Below are 15,528 nucleotides of genomic sequence, written 5' to 3'. Positions count from 1 at the left end.
ATGTGAGATTTCAACAAAAAGTACAGAAATAGGGAAGGGAGAGTTGAGTTTATATAGAGGGAACGACACGGAAGTCGAAGGGACGCTTTGTTCCCAATGATGAACCAATGAATAGATGCCACATGTCCTTCAGCATTTATGACCCTAGGCCAGCCTGTCAAAGCTAGGGATGATCCTTAGGAGAGGAGATTGAACCGTCACCCCATGGGACCATTCATTCATAGATCACGAACCCATGGAGTGAGGGGGCAGCTGAAGAGGAAAAATTAGAAATGACGGATCCATCTGAATAAACTTGACGGTGTTGGGGGTATGGGCTGATAATGGACGGATCCAAGGTGCGAGGACACAATGTAGATGGATAGAAAGGCCATGTGGCATCCACCTGATTTTGAGTAATTGCCAAATAATCCTAAATGGAAACAACTTGCATCTCACGATTAACCCTAGTTTACAGAATCCCAATGAGAGTAGAATTCCAACATAAGGAGGATTCCTGAAGATAAGCCCATTAATGAAGAATCTTCTCTATAAGGAAAAGGACTTGCTACACAAGAAACCAAGGTCGGTTCTACACTACTATAAAAACCCAAAGACCTTCAAAAAAAAGGTATGCATAATTTACCCCAGCTTTGGCACTCTGGAGTTGTGTAAAAAGGTTCTAACTTGACCTTCGGAGGGTACTTGGCCGATACCACATCGGTGCTCTCTGTTAGGTCTTCTCTTTTTTGTTGTGCAGGAATTGTTTCGAGCGCGTGAGGATCGTGTGGCTTACTGGTGATTTCACGGCATCATTAGGAAACATTTTATTAGGAAATGTATTTGGTAAGAAAATACTGTTATATGCATTGAGCCATTGAGCCACTAAACGTTCATATAGTCAATAATATTTATAGTCACTCAAATGCTTATAACATTGTATACAAAATAACTCACAAATTAATACAAATATAAAGACTTTGAATTTGATAAAGAGAAAACTGATTTCATCAATTCACTTAAATAAGCAATTAATCAAAATATAAAGGAAAATCCCAACTTGGAAGTGCAAAAGTGGTATGTGTGTAACTTGCATGTGTGTAATAGATATTACCCAACAATTGAGATTCCAGCCAATAAAAGGCTCTTACTCTTAAGTAGTTACTAAAGGCGATGTTGAGGTTCTTGATGTCTACGTGCTTTTCTTTAATTGTATTAGCCAGAAGATAAATCAAATTATAGAATATATATATTCCTTGACTTAATTGTTACTCATCCTGCTTGTTGTCTAGTTTGATTTTATATGATAGTGAATAGAAAGAGATAAAGTGTAAATGGTTCTGTGTTCATAATCTTCTTTCCTTATTAGGGTAATGGAGGCTAACAGTGAGGATGGCTGTGATTAAAGTCTTGGTGTTTCCTTTGTCCTTGTCTTAATGACATTTTAGTTAAAAACAAAAACTTAATTGGAAGTACAGTAATAGACTTATATTCTTGACGCGGTTTTGGTGTGTTAATCTGGCCGGCACTCACCAACGTAGTTTGCTGTATTCATGTTGGGTGTACCATACTTTAGTCACGAGCAAGTTTATGAAACCTTGAAAGCGATGGACATAAAAACTACAAAGTTCTTTCTTTTTTTCCACGGTATTTACCCCACAGGTTATCTCATTGTAAGGATAATATGTTTGTCGTTGCACTTGTAAAGATTTCCTATTCATTTCAGATAACTACGCAATTAATGATATTTTGAAAGGATTATGCACATCCTTATTAGGATTAGCCAAAATCAATGCAGCACACAAGTTACCACTTGCCAGCAAAATGCAAGTTTAGACAAATGGATAATGTATACTATTCCTAGTTTAAAATACTAATCCAAGGAAAGACTTGTGTCCGGCCAATGCATTTTGGACAAGTTGGAATACGGACATGTGTACATATCTTAATGTTTCTAGTGCAACTGATACACTGGACACAATCCCAACCCCTAATCTGAATATAAGAATTAATTCAAATAGGTTATTTGATTATTGAAATGAAACATTCTCAAAAAAAGAAAAAAAGAAAAAAAAGACAAGTTCTAATTCTTCATTTTTTTTTTTCATCTTGTAACACAATGAATTTTTTTAATTAAGAGTTACACAATTAAATGGATCAGATAAGAAGTTTCTAAAGAATAAATAGACTCAACGGCTAATCCATTAAGTGGACGAATGACTCCTCATTTTCCATAATAAAAAAGGCAATTTACTCACCAATGAATATGGAAATTTATTTTGAATGTATCTAGCTTAATATTTGTTCTAATACATATCAACACATTGGCATTAATCACCACAATTAAAAGCAATAAAAGAGTCTCTCTCCTTTTTAATGTGGGATTCAACATTCCACTAACTCCTTATCTTACATATTAACTCCCACATCTTTACATTTATGTTGTTATATAAATTCATTTTAATTAAATAATATTAAAATGTTCCAATAGAATCCATTTTTCTTAATTTTTTGAGATGCAAAATGTCTAGTTAGTTTTTTGTATTTAGGTTTTCCTAACATCAGCTTTTCAATTGATAATATGGCTAATCAACTTAATTTTCCTTTTGTATATTTAAAAAAAAAAAAACTTAATTTTCTTATGTTATAATCAATTATAAGAAGGATTTTATTATCAGTCTTAATTTTGAAAAAAATAAACTCTAAACAATTGTAACAAATATTGTTAGGAAAATTCTACAAGCAATACACGTATTTAGAATAGAATCTAGTTTTTTTATATTATAAAGAACTAGTATGTAGCCCCGTGCTATCGCACGAGAATGGATATATTATTAATCATGAGTTTATTCATGTTTAAAAGGCTTAGTTAAGTCTAAATTCATATTATTAACCAGAAAATTTCATTAACAAAACTTAGCAGTATATATATTTTACACAGAAAGATGAACCTTGGTGACAATATTTATCCAAAAGATCCATTCACGCTTTTGAATCTTCAATCTCTATTGGTGATTGAAATTTTCATAGCTTAAAAAATTTTAAATTAAAAAAAAAAAAAAAAAAACCTTAGAGTTGTACACATTTTGTAGTTTTACAATGGGTCATTTTGTAACATGATGGACATTTGTGTAAAGAAAAAACCTCTGAAGTTCCATGACTAATAAAAGAAATTCTCTCCAATCTCTTTTTATAGAGAGATGGGTTTGTACATGTTTTTATACATTCTTCATAGTTGTATTATCACGAAGCAGGTCCAATAGATTTAGATTGGTACTACCGATTCCCAAAGCATGAGTGTTTAATGTGTTATTAATTTCATCTCATTAGCTTCTGCACATAATAGCAAAATTAAAAATAATTAGATTGTACACGTGTATAGTAAAATTGGACTCAAATTTCAGATTCTAATTGAACAATTGGAATGATAATATATGATAGAAACAACAATAGGAAAATTCAAATAAAATTTTGGATTAAATTGTAACAATCTGAATAAAAAATTACAGTAGAAATACAGAGAAGTAACTTAACACCAACATTTAAAAATCAAATTGGACACATAGCACAAAATTAAACTACAATTAGAAATTAATTTGATTCAATTTGAATTCTAAAATTGAACTTCAACTTAATATAATATATATGATTATATTTTTGTCACTTTTAACAAATTAACAAAATTTTAATCTAGACATACTAAAAACTATTAAAAAATAAGAACTCATCATTGAGCTTGGAATCTTCTTGGAGGCGCCAATGAAGCGCTAATGTATGAGAGTGTGAAGTAAGGAAGAGTGGGATTGAACATTGTGTTTGAACCTGGCCTTACTCTAAGAAATCCGTAAGGAGGAGGAGAGGCCAGTGTGTGGATCTAGTTGATAGAGGTTGAGAGAAGAGGGGACATGGGATGATGATATGGAATTAGGAGGAGATGATGTTTTACTTTTATAGTCTTTCTCATTGGACTCCTTGGTTCTAGTTGTGGAATTAGAAGAGCTCCAGACTCTATTGAGATCACCCATAAAAATGTGCAGGTGAGATGTTCTTACTTAGGCAAATGAATATTATTATTGTGGTTTTCTTGGCTTCCGTGTTAAATGTTAATGTATCATTTATTTGGACACAAAAATTAGAAAATTTAGGTAAGATACATGACACAAAATTGGAGTCCAATTTATAATCTCCATAAAAGTGTGCAGGTAAGATGTACTTACTTAGGGCAATGAGCATTATCATTGTGGTTTTTTTGGTTTCCGTGTTAAATGTTAATGCATCATTTATTTGGGCACAAAAATTAGAAAATTTAGATAAGATACATGACACAAAATTGAAGTCAAATTTATAATCTAATTAAATTTTTTTTTGAGTTTTGGTTAGAACAAGTGGCGCAAAATTGGGAATCCAATTGAAATCTAATTGGATTTTCTCTCTGCTTCACCTATTATTATATATATAGATTGTTATATTAGGTGTTTAAAGATATATGGTTATTTTATTGCTTTCTCTTGTATTTTTATTATCTTCTAACTCTTGTGATAAATTTTTTATTCATTTGTGAAATTTAATCTAATTTTTTATATTGCTAGTAAATAATTTATCAAGATATCTTATTTGAAATTTAATTAACTTTTCTATATTGACACTTTCTCCCTCTTCCTTTAATAAATTTTGCTTATTCATATTGACACTTTCTAGTAGACATTTATAATTAAAGAATATTTATATGTATATAAAAAAAAAACATACACTAGCTACAATATAAATTATCAAATGATAAGAATAAATAACAACTTAAAGTGTAGAAGGATACTCAACGGGTAAAGTCTTTGATGGATAAATAAGAAATCTAAGGTTAAATTCCCGCCTACACCAAAAACCAATTGATGTCTTAGTTTGATGATAAGGAACTATTATCAGGAGCGAACGCTATAGGCGGTTGAAACTCTCTTTAAAAAAAAGTGTAGAAGGATACAATTTAATTTATCGAGAGCACTATTGCAACTTTCTGTTACAATTGGATGACTAATGTCGACAAAGTATCGTGTGTGAGAGATTGGTTTTACATAAAATTTTAGCTTACAAATGTTTAAGGAAATTGATCATCAATAATGATTTGACCCTCTCATAGCTTATTGTTTCAATTGAGTTATTTTTTTATTGGCCTACAATTTGGGTACCTTATTGAGGGTAGGAGAGAGAGTGCACAACACACCAATATGTAATATTTTATTATAAAAAAATCGATGAAACCAATTTTTGACCTATAAGTTTGAGAATCTAATGGAGCCTCTAGGAAATGGCTTAGGCCTAGAGGTAGCCCTAGTGGTGAGGGGCCGTCTTTACGTTTAAGAACTTAGGGAGGGAGGAGGGGTTTTATTTGACTGTCTTGAGGCGCAAAAAATCTATGCCTAGCAATGTAGGGTTATTTGGTGGGTGTTAATACCCCATTTGGTCCCCGGCCAACAAATGAGTATTAAGGTCATAAAGAATGAAGCCTAAAATACCAAAGTAGAAGGCTACTCCATATGCAAGTGCCATGCGAAGTCACATCTGAACAGGGGCGGAGCTACATGTTAGGGGGGGGGTGGGGGGGGGGGGGGGGGGGGGGGCATGGCCCCCCCAAAATTTAATTTTTTTTTTTTACTATATAGAAATATTTAATATGTTAATAATTAGCCCTCAAAAATGGGACTTGGCCCCCCTCAACTATTTGAGTTGGTCCAATAATGTTCTTAAAAAAATTGTCCAATTTGTCTAGTAGTTATAGAGAACGTATTGTTTCTCAAATTCATATTTTGTGATAAAATGTGTTCTTGTATTTTTTAAAGTTTTGGATTATTTATGTCTTTAAACACTTCATTAATTCAATTGAAATTTTTTTACTCACAATGGCAATTTGGTAACTTATATTGAAAATAAAAATTGTAAGGATTTTACTTTGGAAGATGGTGAAAGATTAATTTAATTCTATGAAACATTTAATTTTAAGAATTCATTATGAAAGATACTAATTTTTTGTGTATGTGTATAGATACATGTGTTTGTGTATGTGTATAAAAGTTTGTATAAACTAATAAATTAGCAACACAAATCGGCCCCTCCAAACACAAATTTCTGGCTCCGCTCCTGCATCTGAAAATGAGGTTTAGAAGAAGAAAACTCATATTGTATGCGTGGTTGGATTTTATTGTTGAGCAGTAATCAGTAGAATTCATCATAAATGTGAAAATGAGATCATTACGTCACTGCATTCCGAGATTACCGTAAAATTTTTATTTTTTGTGAACACAATTCATCCCATAACTGATAACACAGGCATAAAAATCAAGATACAACCATTACTCTCAACCACTTTGTATTTAAATGCATGAAAGGAAGGAATTTGGAAGGTTGCCGCATATTTAATGTATGCGTGACCACAAAAAATGTAAGCATGCAAAATGCAAATTACCAAAAATAAAATAAAGATAGCTAGGGGAAAAACAATAAAAACTAGCTATGTATAAGGAAACGAAAATGACACTGTTTGCGGAACCATACAAAGTCTGCAAAGCCTATAAATAGCCTCCACTCCTCATTTAAGACACATCGAAATTTCTCAGAACTTCTATGTAAACTAGAAAAACACAGGGCCATAACCTGAAGTTATAGAATCCCCATGTTTCTCAAAAGAAGAAAAGAAAAAAAGAATCCCCATCTTTCAACACAGGAGTAAGCCTAACAATAGACCAAAGGCCTCATGTATAAATACTGCAAACCCCTTTTAAGAGTAATCAATACAAACATGGGCTTTGCTCCCTTCTAAAACTCAGACCCTAGCTTGACTAAGGCTTAGTTTTACCAAATCCGAACACATTGAACATGCCAATGTCCGAACCAGGATAAGACAAATCCAAGATAGCTAATCCAAAATCCTAACATCCTTAAATAGTAAACCATCTTAGAATAGTTCAAATGATGTAAAATTTTAGGTAATTGTTATTAATCAGGTGTTCCAGGGTGTCTAATATGTTTCTTATGCATAAATGAATCTTCAAATTTAGGGCACGTTTGGTAGACTGTAATAGATACTGTAATGTAATAAATATTCCTATGATATAACTATTTGGTTGTTTTGTTATATTTTTATTACAATAAATAATTATTCCTTATGAATAGCTATTGTTCAAAATGAGAAATAATTATTCTTTATCAAAAATACTGAATATCTATTTCTTCACCTTATGTATTAACTTTTTTTAAAAAATTCCTAAAAAACCATTAGTTGCCACATCTTCAAAAGGAAAGAAAATAAACTTTCCTTCTTGTTAATTATTAGCTCTATTTTGAACACTCTAAAATAAGTATATTTTAGGAAATTTGACTTTAAAATGATTTAATTACACCTTCTTTTTATACTCTACTAAATTGTAGATGCATATTTTCACCAAACTAATGAATAGTAATACTTTTTACATTCCAACTTAATATATTCTTTGTGATACTTATTCATTTTTTTATGTAATAATCATTACAGTGTACCAAACGTGCTCCTATTTCAATTATGTGAAAATATTTTATTATTTGATTTAGGATATGAGATACCACATGCTCCTAATCCTAGGCCAGTAATAAAATCAATTACCATATATTAGGTGGTCAATCACACCTTAAAAAGCTTATAATTGTTGGTGACTCTGCTCACCTTTCCAAACACAAGGCTTCATCAAGGGTCAGTTCATACCCCATAGTATCAATAGTGAAATCAAGACCAATACTCTCTACTTTACTCATTGGCTCCACCCTTGTCTCCTTACAAGAAGCTTGATAGAGTAATGATTTTATTACAAAAGTGCATTATACAACACTCTTCTTACATGTATATAAGATTCAAACGTATAGATTTCACATGCATGTAAATTATATTGCATATACTTGTTACACTATATGGCACCTAATTTGATCCTAAAGTTCAATCCCTTTTTTTTATTTATTTATCATTTTTGGGTTATATATATATATATATTATATTCAATGTACGTTACTGTTATTAACATTAACCACACGACAATACTTAGGACATTCCTAATGTCAGATGAAATATGTATATAAATATTTGTTGAAGGCTCTTGGAGCTAGCACCTGCGCAATTTAAATTTTAATAATTTTTGTTTTATGTAGATGTTACTTAGGGCTCTTGGAGCACCTAAGCAATTTCTATTTTATTGTTAAAAATATATAATTATTGATTATCCAGTTCATTCTCTCTCTCCAAATTTTTGGGGTTTATTTAAAAAATTTTAAGACTTTACTTTTTCTACGTAGAGTTGTACTTGTGCTTAACTTATTTTTAAAACTACATAAACAATGAAAATCGTTCTTCCAAACAAACACTTTGAAAATATAAATCTAGGAAACTATATAAAGAAAAAAAATTTCCCATTGAAATAAAGAAAATATAAGGACAAAATTTGGCTTCAAATATGTTTGGAGCATTAGGTCTCAATTTAACTTCCAATAAGAAGTTGACATATATCCATGTTTTTAACCACATTTAACTCAATCAACCAAATGAGTCATGTGCAATAATAGACACATGTTCTTTTTTTTTTTTTCTTTTTTTTTTCTTTTTTATTAAGAGTTGAAACCTAACTCCAAACATATTTGAAGTCAAACTTTTTCCAAAATATTAAGGGTCATCAAATAGCCCATGGCCCATGGGCCGACCCAAAAACCCGGCAGCCCATCGGGCTAATGGGCGGCCCAGCCCATTGTTATTAAGGCCCATGGGTAGCCCACTAGCCCAGTGGGTTAGGCCGTGGGCTAGTTTTTATGCCCATGGGCATCCAGTGGGCTAGCCCAGTAGCTCAGCCCGTTGGCCCAACCCGTTGCCCAGTCCAATAACTTAAAATTTTTAACAAAAATATATAGGAAGTATATGAAGAATTAATCTTGAGATATTGTAATAGAATTTTTTAAGAAAACTCTCCCAACCACTAAGATACTTAAAGTAATTGTGCTAAACTTAGTTTACTAAATATATATTTTTCTAGTAGTCTAGCAAATTTGAATTAACCATTTGATTTTTTTTTATTAAAGATAAAAATAAAAAACTATTTGAAGCCTTATTTTAAAAAAATTAAATAGATTTGACAATAAAAAAAATTGTAATTAAGTATTAAAGTCTTTGATTCTTTCCTTTTAAAAAAACTAGATTGATTATTTCCTTATTAAAAATTGATTATTTATTTCTAAAAATAATAAAATAACATGCTAACACAATCTCATGGGTAGCCCATTAGGCCAAACTTAGTAACCTAGCCCATTAAAGACAAAATGGGCATTGCCCATGGGCAGGTTCATGGGCTGAGGTTTTCTTTTTCGGCCCAGCCCGACCCGACCCGTTAACTAGTTAATAGCCCATTATGCCCAGCCCATTGAGCCCTTGGGCCAAGTAAAAATGGGCCGGGCCAGCCCGACCCGGCCCATTGACGACCCTTACAAAATATAATTGGCTCCCACTCTTCCGTATATCTTTATACCATAATAACAATCTTCCTCACAAGTCTTTCTCTCTTTCTTTCTTTTTTTGCTAATTATCATTCTCGCAAGTCAGATTGACATTATATTGGCCAAACTTCAGAAATGAGGCAATTATTAGTACAATATAATTTTTCTCACATCTTATTAATGTTGTTAATTGATCTGAATGTGGTATATCATTCATAGCACACAAGTGTTTCAGCAAAAAAAAATAAAAAATTACGGGAAAATATACACAGCACTAGAAAGGAAACATATAGAACACAGGAAAATTCATTTCCCTTTATTTATTTGAGAAAATAAAGCATGTTTTGGGGTTTACAATGTAACAATCAAATAAAATTTTGCTTCACATTACAATCATCTTCATTGTCATTTTCCCCAACCATGCATGAATTTGTATACATTGGTTTTGCGGTTGAGTACATACACTCCATCTTCTTGTGCTTTCCAAACACAATGGTTTCCACCACACTGCCTTTTTGTGGTTCTATCACTGACTGGGAAAACAGCACTTGTGAACCCATGTCGCAGATCACAGTTGAAAAGCATGGTACGATTTACCATATAACTAAATTCATACTCCTCCTGAGGCAAAAGAATATGAAGGTTCAGGTCAATGTATGGGTTTTGGTTCTTGCAATTGACATTAAGCACTTTGTTGTCAAGCTGGTTGATGAAACGTACATAGTGCTTTCTCAAATGGGGTACCCCGGAAGAGGTACTTAGGCCTAAGGCTAAGGCAAGGAAGAGCAATACAAAATGAATCTGGCTATGCTTCATTTTTGTGCAAATTTTTAAATCTTTGGCTGGTTTCTGAATTCTTAACACATTCAATTCCCTACATGCATTTCCTCTACTTAAATAGTAGTAATTTTGGCGCATGATTCAGTGGCTTGTATCGATTTTAGGAGCTTCATTGAGTCATGAATCTCAACCTGGAATTCAAGGTTTTAAACCCGTTGTGAATGTGAGGTCATGATCAAGTCATATGGACATAGGGCCTGCCCAGAATATATGCCTTAAGTTAAGATATGCTTTTGCTTAAATAGTCCTAGGCTCACAATGTGGGGGGTCATTAATTTATTTCTAAATATGAAAACAAATCATGAGCCAAATAAGCAACTATTTCAACCCAATTTTTTTTTTTATTATAAAAAAATCCAAATTTATGACCTTTAATTGATGGATTGATGTTGAGTTTTTGATATTACAATTTGCAATCATTCCTGGGTGATTCATAAACTTAACTTCTTTTTTACAATTATAAATTAGTTTTAAAAATGAAAATACGGAATTGATATATATATATATATATATATTTTTAGATAATTCAACTCTTAATTGGAATAATTGGATGAAAAGAAAGAAGGTTCGCGCATGTGAAAAGATTGGAAAGGCAAACATGAAAGTTGCATGTAATTTGCATATGAATTAGCTTAGTCTTGGTTACATCGCTAATCATATGAGGAACATGTAATAATAATAATAATAATAATAAAACATGCACCCTTAAATCAAGATGTTTGCATTATTAAAAACTTAAAGAAAAATGTAATTGGTAGTCCTTTGGGTTGCTAATCATATAGTTTTCACAACATTTTCTTGTTACAAGGTAAACAGTAAGAATATATATATATATATATATTGTGAGTATTGGATGAAACCAAAATCTCAATTTTACCATAAACGAATGCTCTCTCTTGTGGAACATTTCTCTTATCATATGTAACGGCATGTTGTTGATCATAACGGTCTAATATAAATATAAACTTTGTATTAAAATTAGGGGTGTTTGGGTTGCACATAATTTGGTTGAATACATAAAACTTATTTACCCATTATTACTCTTTTAACTAATTACTCCTAACCTAAACTCAATCCAACCCAATTATTATAGAAATTTCTCAACCCATCCAATTATACATATATGTTTTTAGACCCCTTAACATAAGTTGTTTAACCTAGTTATTTAGCCAAGTGATTACTTAGATAAATTATTCAGTTCTAGGTTAACACAATAAAATCATATCATGTAAATAATGCGGAAAAATAAAGAACACAATGATATGATAACTCAGGAAAACCTAACCGATAAAAAATTTGGGGAGAATTTGACTTAGCTATCCTCAAGGTAAAACAAATTCACTATGAAAGAATTGAAGTTTTTACACTAGAACTTAGACCACTAACATCCTATTGCTACATCGAGTAGAAAACTTACTACCACAACCATGTAACAGCTCCGAGTTCACAGATTACTTCTTTCTTTGATCAACTACAATCACAAGTTCTCCTACTTGTGACTTTGAGAATCCACTCAAAGGTTTCAGATCTTCTTTAAAGTTCTTTATGCAACAACTAAAAAGATCATCAAGTTCTTGACGCAAATCTTGATCTTGACAACTTATGTGTGTGTATGAAGGTAAACACCTCTAAATCTCATAGAAAATTCAATAGAAAACTATCAAAAGGCTTCTAAAATGTAGTTAGGGTTTTTCCTTTTATACTTGGAGTAAAACACAAAACCCTACACGTAAAATGGGCTTGGGCTGAATTAGAATTTTTGCAAAAAAATAAATCTGCACATGTTTCAATTGATCGAGTCTAATTTTCGATCGATCGAGCCTTGCTAATTTTGTCTAGTAATTTCTACAATCACTTAATTCCAATTTTACAATTAAACACACTTTGAGCAAGCCTAAACCTAGACTCTATATTTTGATCATGGTTTGCCAACATATTACAAATTGAAGTTCTAATACATTAGCTCCTAAAGTCTTAGAATTTAACAAACTCCCCCATTTGGCAATCCGTGACAAAACCCATCACAAAAATTAAATGCTCAAAGTAAAAACAACTTATTCAATTTAAAAAGCCCTATTACAATTCAACCTAAACCATTATCTTTCAGTTGCAAAAGTAGACAGCAACCACGACTGAATTAACCTGTAAATTTCTGAAACACTTAACAAACACATTGTGTGGAAACTACAAGTAAAAACAATCTAACCTTCTTGATTGTACAAAACATAAAATAAAAGACATATACCATGAATAATCTCATAATATAAATCAATAATCAATGTACCATATATGAAACAAGAAATAATAATAGCACATAAACATAAAGTATAATGTCTCCCTTTAACATATACAACCCATAAAAAGAAATACATCAAAGCCAAAAACAAAATACAACAAATGAGCTCCTAGATACAATCTACAATCTCCCCCTAACTCTATGTGTATGTGCTCCCCTTTTTTGTGACGAATTGCCAAAGGGCAATCATGACTCATCTAAAGGTGAAGCCAGTGGAGTAGAACCTCTAACATCCACCAAATCAGCTTGTAAAGCATAAAGCTCATTGAGCACATCCAATAGAAGTTGTCCATGCGCCGCCTGAATGGTCATAACAGTATCCAACATGGCACACAAGGAAGAGTCGCTTGATGTAGATGGTGGAGGATCCATAGCAGCTGTAGCATCTACATACTCCTCAGCAGTGGGGTCACCAGGATGGAGGAGGCTTAGATGCATCACCTGTAGAAGATTTGACTCGAGGGTGCTTAGAGCTAGCTTTCAACTGAGCTGCTCTTTGCCTAAGGAAGGTGGCACCTATAGGAGCTATGAATGGATAGACTCGAATGCAGGAAAGTCCTCTAAACCTAAGTCCAACAGAATCCTATGAATAAAAATCGGAAAGAATAAACCATGGGATTTGGCACACTACTATGAACCTCAACAAGTGAGGGAATGAAAAGAGACAGAAAACTCATAGGAGCATCAGTGACGACAGCATACAAAAATGCACATCTCTCAATGGGAATAGTATAAAGATAAGAGATAGGCCAAATACAATGACAAGAAATCCAAAAAAAAAAAAAATAGTTGAGCTCAGTAAGCTCATAAGAAGTGACACGAGGATCAGTACCCCAACTAATGGAAGTACCGGTGAGGAGTGACATAATGTCATCGAGGTGAGGAGTCTCAGTGTAAGGGTACACGGGCTATTGTACCAAAGGTACACCAAGAGCATAGACCACTACATCAAGAGTAATGACATTGTCACGACCCAAATCCATGGAACATGAATTTAGATGTATGACTAACTTGCTAATCTTGCACAACTAAAAGTAAAATTAATCCAAAATAATTTAAAACTCCAAAGAAACAATGCTTTTAATAAATAACCTCTTACAAAAATCTAAACTCCACAAATTAGAAATAATCTCCAAAATATAAATCATGAATTTCAAAATAAGGATAACTAAAATTCTATAAGTCTTCAAGTAATATAGAAATCGCCTACAACTTCCACGCTCAACCTTGCACCTTACAAAGCGATCAGGAGGTCCTATATTCCCAACTACACTTCAATCTGAAAAATAGTAATTGATGGGGTGAGCCACATCTAGTAAGTAATTATACAGAATACACAACAGAACAGAGTCAAGCAACGCACGAGTATTTTTATTTTTTCACAAACTCATTTAATGATATCAAAAATAATTATTCCAAAACATATAATGAATCACTTAATACATATGTAATCACATCTTAAAATCATTAGAAATCACATACATAAAATTGATCAGAGCACAGTGTCACATATACACATCACATATTCTCACATACAATCCTGTGAGCGGATACCAACATCTAACCCCTGCTGGTAAGGGATCAACACATATTCTCACATACAATCATGTGAGCGGATTTACACATATACCTAATATATATGATCAATTCCAAAAACACTTATTTTGAGTCACATATCACAAAACACAATTTACACAAAATATAATAATTTACTTGATATTAACAATTTCTTTTCAAATACAAGGGCATATCAAAGATCACAATATCAAATAGAACATAAATCAAAGGATGCTTGACTCTCTTAGGGAATGAATAAGAATTGAAGAGTTTCTATAAATATTTTTACAATTTTTGAGTAAATTTAAAAACCCAATTTGCTAAAAGAAACGTCTTAAATACCCTTTGGAAAATAAGAATATGACTTTGAAATCACTTAATTTTAAACAAACTTAAAGGGCAAGAACCTTTTTAGAAAACTTACTTAAAACTCAATTCTTTTCTGAAAATCTTTTCGTTTAGAAATCCTCTTTTAAATGAGATTTAGACATTCAAAACGTTATTTGAAATTCGAAGTATCTCTTTAAAACATTATTTAATAGTCGAAATTTCTCTTTCATTGATGCAAAAATACTTTTGACAAACTTTAGAAAATATAAGTTTGAAATACAAAACTTTTGAAAACTTTTAACTTCTAAGAACCTAATGGACAAAACTTGTGCATATTATGTATAATTACTTACTGCACTTGAATCACTTTGAAAGTCCAGCCGAAACAACCTCCAATAGCCTCAAAATACTCTTAAATAAGACCTATATTCAATCATAGAAATTACTTAATATCCTCCACAAAATATAAAACTTATTGAATTGTACAATCTGATTCACTAGGAAAAATACTTTGCTGAATTGATAAAACTTTAACACTAAATTAGAGTTTCTCTAACTAATAATAATCCCTTGCATTAATCGAAACTCATATTGCCATGAGGAAGGCAGTAGCCAAAAATATCATTGACCTAGAATTTAATATAAAACCCCAATGAAAATGTAAGAGCCATATACCTGAATAGATATTTGTAATCCATGGCTTGTTCACACAGTGGGCAACCTAGCATTTTATTATATAACTCTGATGAACACGTGAAGGCCATCTCCATGACTCAGTTCATGGATTACAAACGGTGGCCCAAAAAAATAGAATTATAACACTTCAACTATCCTCCCTCTCTTTACAAATTGTAAACAGATGGCTTTCATTTCTTGTATCTCAGTTTACAGCAATTGTAACCTGTACCTTTTATATTTCCGCACACAGATGGCTCATCAGACCCATCTCTTGTAACTTTCCCCCTTTTGGTATCAGAGCCAGCAACTACACCAAGTTGTGGCCGATCGAGTTTGTAAGTTACAGATATTTTGAA

This window comes from Quercus suber, unplaced genomic scaffold (assembly GCF_002906115.3).
Source record: "Quercus suber isolate HL8 unplaced genomic scaffold, Cork oak 2.0 scaffold_160, whole genome shotgun sequence".
Taxonomy (NCBI): domain Eukaryota; kingdom Viridiplantae; phylum Streptophyta; class Magnoliopsida; order Fagales; family Fagaceae; genus Quercus; species Quercus suber.
Note: the sequence above shows the minus strand (reverse complement) of the source record.